The sequence below is a fragment of the Macaca nemestrina genome, chromosome 5 (genome assembly GCF_043159975.1).
Source record: "Macaca nemestrina isolate mMacNem1 chromosome 5, mMacNem.hap1, whole genome shotgun sequence".
Taxonomy (NCBI): domain Eukaryota; kingdom Metazoa; phylum Chordata; class Mammalia; order Primates; family Cercopithecidae; genus Macaca; species Macaca nemestrina.
Genome location: NC_092129.1, coordinates 68986242 through 68995942, shown reverse-complemented (window position 1 = coordinate 68995942; position 9701 = coordinate 68986242).

Sequence of the window (9701 nt, the reverse complement as noted above, 5' to 3'; positions counted from 1 at the left end):
AAAAAACAAAAATTCATAAATGGGACCTCATTAAAGAGCTTCTCCACAGTTTAAAAAAAAAAAAAATTAGCAACACAGTAAACAGCCTATAGGATGGGAGAAATATCTGCAATCTGTGTGTCTGACAAAGCTCTAATATCCAGAATCTACACAGAACTTAAACAACTCAACAAGCAAGAACAAAATCCCAATTAAAAAATAAGCACAGAATGTGAACAGACACTTTTCAAAAGAAGACTTGCAAGTGGTCAGCAAACATGAAAAAATGCTCTTTGGGAAGCCGCGGTGGGCAGATCACGAGCTCAGGAGTTTGAGACCAGCCTGACCAACATGGTGAAACTCCGTCTCTACTAAAAATACAAAAATTAGCCAGGCATGATGGCGCACACCTGTAACTTGTAATGGTGCATAGTCTAATGTTGAAACTATAAAATACCTTGGACTGGTACTTTCTAGTGTTTTCCAGCAGATGGCACTGCTCATCTTTCAAATATTTCAGTAAGCCCAGCGGGTTTGCGCACAGCGAGTTTGTGCCCTGAGCTCCTTGGCACACAGCTTGGGATCCACAGCCAAGGGCTACAGAGAAGACAAAAGAGACATTGGCATCATGGTGGAAGAGGAATCCATAAAGAGTTCATTTTTGAGGATTGGGGCAGTTCCTTCTGCCCTGCAGATCAAGATGCCTTGAGGGCAAAGAGCAGAGGGGTACTCTCTGGTGGCCCAGCAGTTCTGCCCCGGGGAGAATTCTCTTCTGCTGCAGTGAAAACCAACAGGACGCTGCTTCATCCCGGGGGGACCAGGAAGATAGGTCAGAGTGAAGAGCTGTCTGAGTGTTTCAGATCACACAGTGACTGCTTGCTTGAGGGCTTCAGAACTCCTTCATGAACTGGGAGACAGCCCCTGAGGTGAAAGGTGCGTGGGCAGGATGGGCCTGACAATGACAACTCTCAAGATGACACGCAGTTTCTCCCATGTGTTTCTGTGTGTCTTTGTGTGTGCCCGTGTATGTGCATGGCTGTGTCTGTATTTCTGCATGTGTGTGTGTGTGTGTGTGCGCGCACATGCCTGTGTGGTGTGAGTGTGTGTGAGAGACTGTCCCTGCATGTCTCTGTGTGTGTGCGTGTGTGTGTGTGTGATAACATGCCTGTATGAATGGTGAATGGGTTTTCTGGTTGAGTTGCTGTGGAGGGAGACAGGGTCTCCAGGGCGCTTCCTGCCCACCCCTCCTTCTGTGTAGCCAGTAGCACAAATAGCACAATAAAAGGTAGTTTAATTTCATTTCATGCAAGTGTAAAACTTTTGAGCTTCAAAAACTACTCCATTTAGAAGGTAAAGAAAAAAAAAACTTCCAGAATGAGAGAAAATAATTGAAAATCATATATCTGGTACGGTACTGTTATTCTGAATATATAAAGAACTCTTGCAACTCAGTATTATAAAGTGAAGTAAGCCAATTTAAATATATACAAGGAATTTGAATAGACATTTCTCCAATGTGAGACAGGTAAACTACACGGTGGTCTCAAAAGAATAGAAAATTCTAGGCAGCAGTTTCAGGTGACAAGCAAAAGGAATCTGTTGAAATATCTGCAGCGGTTCTGGGCTGATAAGATGCTGAAAAACAGCGTGTGGACCAAGCTGATTAAGAATGAGTGGACCCAACATGGCCCTGGATTTGACCTAGGTTTCACCTAGGACCTCATTACATGCTGACTAACATACTAGTCAGCTCCCTAGCAGTTCTGAGAATACTCATATTTGGTGTAAAAATTCGAGGCACCAGAGTTCTGAGAAACCCTGTCCTTCTTCCAGAAATTTTCATGAATATTCCACCCGTTGATTGAAGAAACCCAGAAAGGTGGCAGCCCCAAGCCCCCTTGCCCCTGCCTGTCTCTTGAGTTCCCCTGCACTCCCTTGAGTATTTACTTTTCCTTTTACAATAAATCTCCATCCTTTCTCTATTTTCCTACAGGTCTTCAAATTCACTTCCCCAACCGCTGCCAAGAGCCTGGCGCCAAGAGCTGGGGTCGCGGTCCCACAGGCGTTTGGGGACCTCCCCTTGCCCATCGGCATCAGAAGAAGAATGCAAATGGCAGTGAGCCCAGTAAAAGGCGCTCAGTGCCCACAGCCCTCAGGGAAATGCCAACCGCACCCACAAGAGGACGCCTCACCCCGATGGAATGGGTGACCCCAAACACAGTGAGGATGGAGGGGGTGGGGCCTGCGCTCCTTACAAGGCAGAGAGCAGGAGAGGGAGAGTTGGTGGAGTGTGGGGCTATGCCTATGTCATCCTCTTCCCATTTTCCTGGCAGAGGTTTCCCTTTGTTCTCTGGCCCTACCTGCTTTCTTCTTCTCCCTTTCTCTGGTTCTCCCTCCCATCCTTCATATCCAACCATCCCAAGGTTTTCTCCGCTCCACGGCATCCATGCTCCGGACCCCCAGCCCAGCTTATAAACCAGGAGCCCTGGACTGCGAGCGGCGGGATCCAGGAGGCGACAACTTGACGCCCCTTCCGGACCCTGGACACTCAGGACCTAGTGCATCCCGGCGCCCTCCTATAGCAGCCCCAGGGCAAGGAGGATGGGGGTCCTCGCAGGGCCCACACTGTCGGAGCCCCACGGATTCGAGCGGGACAGTGAGGTCTACACACTGAGCCGGTGACAAAGTCCCGGCGAGGATGAAGCAGGAGCCTCATGCTCCTCTCCCCACCAGGCCCCGCATTTCCTTGATTCTTCTGACACGGGAACCGCGGGTCCGTTGCCGCGACCAGTGAGTCATCCCAGGTCTTCGAAAGGCCGTTTTTTTCCGGACACTGTGGACCCGGAGGCCCGGGGGTATCGGCCGGCAGCGGGGCACCCACTCCGGGGTCTCCACAGGGCGGGACCTGGGTCCGGAGCTCCCGCGAAGCAGACGCCCTGGGCGGAGCTCGCAGAAGCCAGAGAGGACGCGGAGGGGTGGAAACTGAAACTCCCAGGAGCGGAACTTTCCCCCAAAGTCATCTGTGGTTGAAATCAGCAATCGCCTATAATATCCCCCCTGTGACAACACCGTTTGGTAGATATCTAGAACTAGTGCCTCCTCACTGAGGCAGCCCCGCACGCCTCTGCTTGTGTTCCCCGTCCCAGGACCCTCGGGGCCCACAACAGATCAGGCGAGCCCATCCGGTGACCCTCCCTGGGGCTCCCGGCCCCACTCTTTCTTACTTCTTCACCTACATATTTTCACCTGTTTCAGGATCGAAACCATGAAAAGTCATGTGTGAAAGGCTCCCCCCGCCCCTGCTTGGGTCCACTCTCGTTGGCCACAGCCCAGAATGAGACATTATTGGATTCTTTGAATCTTTCCAGGGAGTCTTTATGCTATTTCAAACGCGTATGCATAGGTATTCTTAATTCAGACTTGGATATTTTTTACTCTTGATGAAACCTGTCACCCTGTCCTTCAGTTTCCCCTCCTTTTATAATGAATGTTTCACCATCCTCTGCCCAAGCTGGGTCTTCACAATCACAGACAAGGGTGTCGCCAGCATTGCCATCTGTGACATGAGACGCTTTAACGGTGCATTACTTTGCACAGCAATTCTGTGTCTGCAAATCTATTCTACACAATTAAATTCAGATTCATGGAAGCAGTTTCTGCAGCATTTCATTTTTCTAAAAGTAACTGACTGGAGACCATCTGGATCTTCATACACAGACACTGGTTACATTTGTTGTGAGGCAGTCATTCTGTGTAATGTCGTGCAGAGATAAAAAGGAAAGGAATCTATATGTGCGGGTATTGGAAGATCTTAAAAGTGTGTTATTTTGAGATAGAATCTGCATTCAGCAGAGTGCCTACGGGCTTATACTTGTTTTAAAAACCATCATTGATATATGTACACATCCCTATTGTTAGTAACGAAAACAGTATTTCCATAACTTATTGCCAGTCTGTTTGTCCATTTTAGGAAACATCAATGTAGCTGAAAAGCCATGGTTGCAGGAATTGGTCATCACCGGCCAAGATCCTACACATCCTCCCAGCTGAGGTTGCCAGAGGAACAGGATGTAGAATGCAGTCAGGTTTCAGAGAGGAACCTAAAGTCAAACTGGACCAGGTGTCTTGTCTTGATCTCTGCCTCTTCACCCAACCCCCACCTGGTCAGGCAGTGACCCTGGAGGGCCTGGGATGATGCTTGGTGGGCAGTGAAGATGGGAAGCCAATTTTGGGAGTATGGTGAACATGGAGAGTCGGGACCCCACAGCAACTGGGGAGGAGCTGGTGTGATGCTGGGAGCACTGGGAATGTAGGGAGCCTAGGCACAGCACTCACTGCTCCTCCCATCTGGGACAGGATTGGGGCCAGTGATAAGAAAAGTTTCCTGAGTAGCAGAGTTCCCAAGCCTGGCAGAATGACTCGCCCTGGTTGCCACTATGCCCAGCCCATCCTACACTTTATATTCTGTCAACAGCAATTTTTAAAACATTGTATCCAGAATGTAGACAAAGATAACCAATTACATAGGGAAGTAAGATAGCAACAACAAGAACCAACTGAAATGTGCAACAGAGACAGAAAACACATGGAACTTTTAGATCAGCACTCTGATAGAAATAAAATGCAAGCCACAAGTATGAGCCACACAGGGAATTTTAAATATTCTAGTGAACACATTGAAAAAATAAAAAGAAACTGGTGAAATATATTTTTACAACATTTTTAACTCAATATGTTTTAACTAAATATTTATAACCACAATTATTATTTCAACATGTCATCAATGGAAAAATGAATAATGAGACATTTCACATTTTTATAGTAAACCTTTGAAATTTGGTGTGCACCATATACTGACAGTACTTCTCAATTTAAACTAGTTGTATTGCAAGCTCTCAATAGCCTTATGTAGCTAGTACTGCTGGGTTAGACTTTGCAGCTTTAGATTTTAGAATTATCTGGCTGGGCACGGTGGCTCACCCCTGTAATCCCAGCACTTTGGGAGCCCCAGGCGTGTGGACCATCTGAGGTCGGGAGTTCGAGACCATCCTGACCAACATGGTGAAACCCCTTCTCTACTAAAAATACGAAAATTAACTGGGTATGGTGGTTCACACCTATAGTCCCAGTTACTCAGGAGGCTGAGGCACGAGAATCAATGGAACCCAGGAAGTGGAGGTTGCAGTGAGCCAAGATCATGCCACTGCATTTCAGCCCTGGCCATCGAGTGAGATTCTGTCTCAAAAAAAAAAATTAATAATAAATAAATAAATTAGAATTATCAGGGAGGGATTTAAAAATAACTATGCTTACTATGTTTCAATAGCTTTTAAAAAATGAAAAAAAATCATTGAGTAAAACATTTTCCGGGTTTTCTTGCTCTGTTGTCGCTATGGCATGTGGGGCCTGCCAGTTAGAGCTAAACAGTCAGTTTTGCTGTTTCTAGGCAGGAAAATGCTCTCATCATAAGTAAATATCTAGTCATCCCAGGAGGTGACTCTGGTAATGTATGTTTTCATTAGTCAATTCCACTCTTAAAGGTACAATTCTCCTGACTTTTTAACGTTTTCCTAGGGTGCCATCCTGTATGTTAAATCCAAAATTGATGATTTCTTCTCAAAGGCAGTGTTACCATAATTCACACCATTTAGATATATTATTTAAAAAGTGCTTAAATCTTTTCAACATTGTTCATTAAGCTTCTGTTAAAATCATAAAAATGTCATGTCTGATTAATTCAACTGAGTTCAGTTTTTAAACAGTACTATTGTTCTACAATGTGCTATTTATTGTTTAAGCCTAGAATTCATTAGTGCTTCTAATAAACTGAAAGGGATGGAGTATTTTACTAATATATTCATCATAATTATAATAAATTTAAGACTGTGGGCCAATTTTATGAAATCTATATAGAAATGATAGGAAGTAAATGAATTTAACATAGTTCTAGCATTTATTTTGTCTGAAAGCCAATGTTCAGTGAAAACGTTTTTCTCTTCTGAAAACCTGAAGCAAGTAATGCTAGAAACGTGATTGACAGGTTGGTAAGATGAAACATGACCGAAGTAGTATCATTCATCTGTTTAACGTTTATAGCCTGGGAACATGCCTTATAATATGACCAAAAGGCTACATGTTTCAATATACTCCTAAATATAAGAGACTTTAAGCTCATAAGTTCAGAAAGGAGTATTGTCTGTAAATTACATCTCAATAAGCTTAATATTTATAAAAGATAGGAGAAGACTAGCACTAGTCGAATAAGAGAAAAACAATAAGCTTTTCCAATCTACAAGTGCATCTGTGAAAAGCTAGGTTAAAGTCAACCCATTTTCTACCTCCTTGAGGCTGTGACTAACAGCCTGGAATGGTACAAATCCACTGGATGAAGACAGGAAAGAAGCTCAGGCTTCTGGCTCCCTTTCCCAACTTACTCCAGAGAAACAATGGAAGGAAGAAGGAAACACCTGACCAACAGACTACACAACAGCAACCCTGGTTGCAAGATAACAACGGAGTATTGTTTCTAAAATATGAAGGAAAAGAACTTGAGCCTAGACTTTTATATCCAGTCAAATTCTCATTTAAATAGGAAGGTATCTTTTCTGTTGCAGTGATAACAAATTGCCACATACTTACCTGCTTAAATCAGTACATCTTTATTATTTCGCAGTCCTCTAGGTCACAAGCCTGAGATGGCATGACTGATTTCTCTGCTCCCAGTCCTCAAGGTCAAAATCAAGGTGTCCACCCACTGGGCTCTGATTGGGAGGTTCTCGGAAGCATCTGCTTCCAAGTGCATTCAGGTTGCTTGCAGAATCCAGTCCTTGGACCTGTGGGACTGAGGTCCCAGCTTCCCTGCTGGCTGTCAGCTGCAGCCCTTCCCTAACTCCTAGAGGCCCCTCTCCAGTTTGCTCATGGTCCCCACAGCTCAGAGCCAGCAACAGTGCATGGAATCCTTCCCATGCTTAGAATCTCTGTGACATTGGACGCATCTTTCTTGGCTCCAGCCTGAGAAAATTCTCTGCTTTTTAGAGCTCATATGATGGCACTGGGCCCACCCAGAGAACCCAAGAAAATCTATTTTAAGGTCAACTGATTAGTAGCTTTAATTATGCCTGTGCAGAACCTAGACTAGCGGTACCTAGACTCACAGTACCTAGACTAGCGGTGCCTAGACTCACAGTACCTAGACTAGGAGTAGCTGGTTTCTCAAGGCCCCTTACCCCTTATTCTCTCCATCCCCTTCTTCCTGGCCCCCTTTCCTTTCCCATTTCCATTCCCACTTTCATAATCATTTCTTCTTTGCTTAACATACTGGATTTTCCTGCTGCTGGTACGCTCCAGGCTCAAACAAACAGGCTAAGACAGCAGCTAGTTGTCCTATCATCAGTGTTTTCTAGAACATAACGTTCTAAAAAAGGTACAGGAAACTTGAAGGGGCAGCTTCCGAATCCTGCCCACCAGAGTGTATGAGAATTATTCAAAACATACAAAACCTGAAGGATATTTGCCTCCTAAAGATCCAAGTTGGAAATAGTTTAGAGGAAGGTACCTCAATAGAGCAAGAGAAACACAGGAGATTCGACAAGAGAACCGAGGAGGACGAGTGACCAAAGAATCTGTTCCAGATTACTGTTACCTCACAACAAGGGAAATGTGAAGTTAGGATCACAGAAACAAGGAAGGGTAACTAAGAATAACCGGAAATTACAGCTAGGAAAATTATCAGGAAAATGGGGCTGGAGGTGGCACAAGAAAGGGATAGGAAAACGTGCTGATAGTTCTAAAATTAGGAATAAAACAAAACCAATAACACCAATAAATGTGATACATATTGGTATGAGTCATAGGTTAAGGGCAGCCACCCTGAGAAGAAAACTAGAATATATAACTTTTAACCAACCAAAGAAAACCTCGGTATACTAAATGGAGCACAGGTATGGAGGGGGAAATACCAGCAATAAAAAAACAATAAATACACGTGGACCGGGCACAGTGGCTCATGCCTGTAATCCCTGCACTTTGGGAGGCTGAGGTGGGAGGATTGCTTGAGCTCAGGAGTTCAAGACCAGCCTGGGCAATATAGGCAGACCCCATCTCTACAAACAAATATAGAAAATTAGCCCAGTGGGTGGCGCATGCTTGTAGTCCTGGCTACTTGGAGGCTGAGGCAGTAAGATGGCCTGAGCCCAGGAGTTAGAGGCTGCAGCTAGCTATGACCACGCCGCTGCACTCCAGCCTGGACAACAGAGGAAGACCCCGTATCTTAAAATAAACAAACAAAAAAGATGGCATAGCTAAATCCTAAACAGTAATAATTACAATAAAGGTGAATTACTAAACTCATCACATAAATCACTGAAACTCCCAGGCTGGATTTTAAAATATCAAATAATATACACTATTTTCAAAAGACAATGTTAAATGTAAAGTTTAAAAATCATAGGTGCCATATCTCTCAAGAAAGGCTACTTTGTTTGTTTGTTTGTTTTAGCCACTACAATATGCTTTATTGTTCTTGGAAAGGGCTCAGGATTTGGTTTTAAATCAGGCTGCACACTTTTCATCAGTCTTACATCTCTCTCCCCATGCCAAACTGGCTCCAGTTAGCAATGCCGCATAAATACCAGGGAGACCTTCAGAAACTTCCAGAAGCCTCCCCTCCTCCTGACCTCCAACCCCTGAAATCCAAGACCTCCCCTGTTAGCCCAGGACCCCTACTTAGGGTCCAGTCTGGAACTCGCCAACCCGACCCACTTTGGACCAGCCTGGTAGCAGTAGAGGCTGGAGAAAAACACCCAACTCTGCGCCAGCAACTGTGCCACTGGGGACTGGAGCCCAGGGTGTGACATGCCTGGAGGAAGCAGAGGGCCCCTGCATGAGTCACCCCAGCCCTCAAGGCTGTCACAGCTCCAGTGGCCCCGCCCCGCCCCCTTGCAACTCCAGGCCATGGGTAGCGAAGTGCTTGGATTCTTGCTCCTTCTCAGACCCCACCCCTTCTTTTCTCCTTCCCTTTCCTCCTGGCCGCCTTATCTTTTCCCATTTCCATTCCTGCTTTCAGACTCGTTCCTTCTTTGTTTAAAACACAGATTTTCGCCTGGGCACTGTGGCTCATGCCTGTAATCCCAGCACTTTGGGAGTCCGAGGTGGGCGGATCAGGAGGTCAGGAGTTCAAGACCAGCCTGTCCAACATAACATAGTGAAACCCTCTCTCTACTAAACATACAAAAAAAGTAGCCAGGTGTGTTGGCAGCCGCCTGTTATCCTAGCTACTCGGGAAGTTGAGGCAGGAGAATCTCTTGAACCTGGGAGGCGGAGACTGTAGCGAGTTGACATTGTGCAACTGCACACCAGCCCCTGCAACAGTGCGAGACTCCGTCTCAAAAAAAAAAAAGGCAAGATTCTTTTGGCCCCGGTGCACTCTAGGCTCAATCAAACCAGCTGAAGACAGCAGTTTGCTGTCCATCATCATGCTGCTATGTTTTCTAGAAGATTCTATCCTGATGAAGCACCCCCAGACTGGTTGAAAACGAGTTACTCTTTCTTGGAAAATCTTTGTGGACACCCAGGTGGGCATTCAAATTTCCAAGTTGTGGCCAGTTGCAGCGGCTCCGGACGGAGAGGGGCGGGGACTCAGCGACGCAGGCGGAGGGAGGGCGGCTGTCGCTGGTGCAGGCGGTGACAGGGAGACACTGCCGGCACTGAGTATTCCTGTGGAA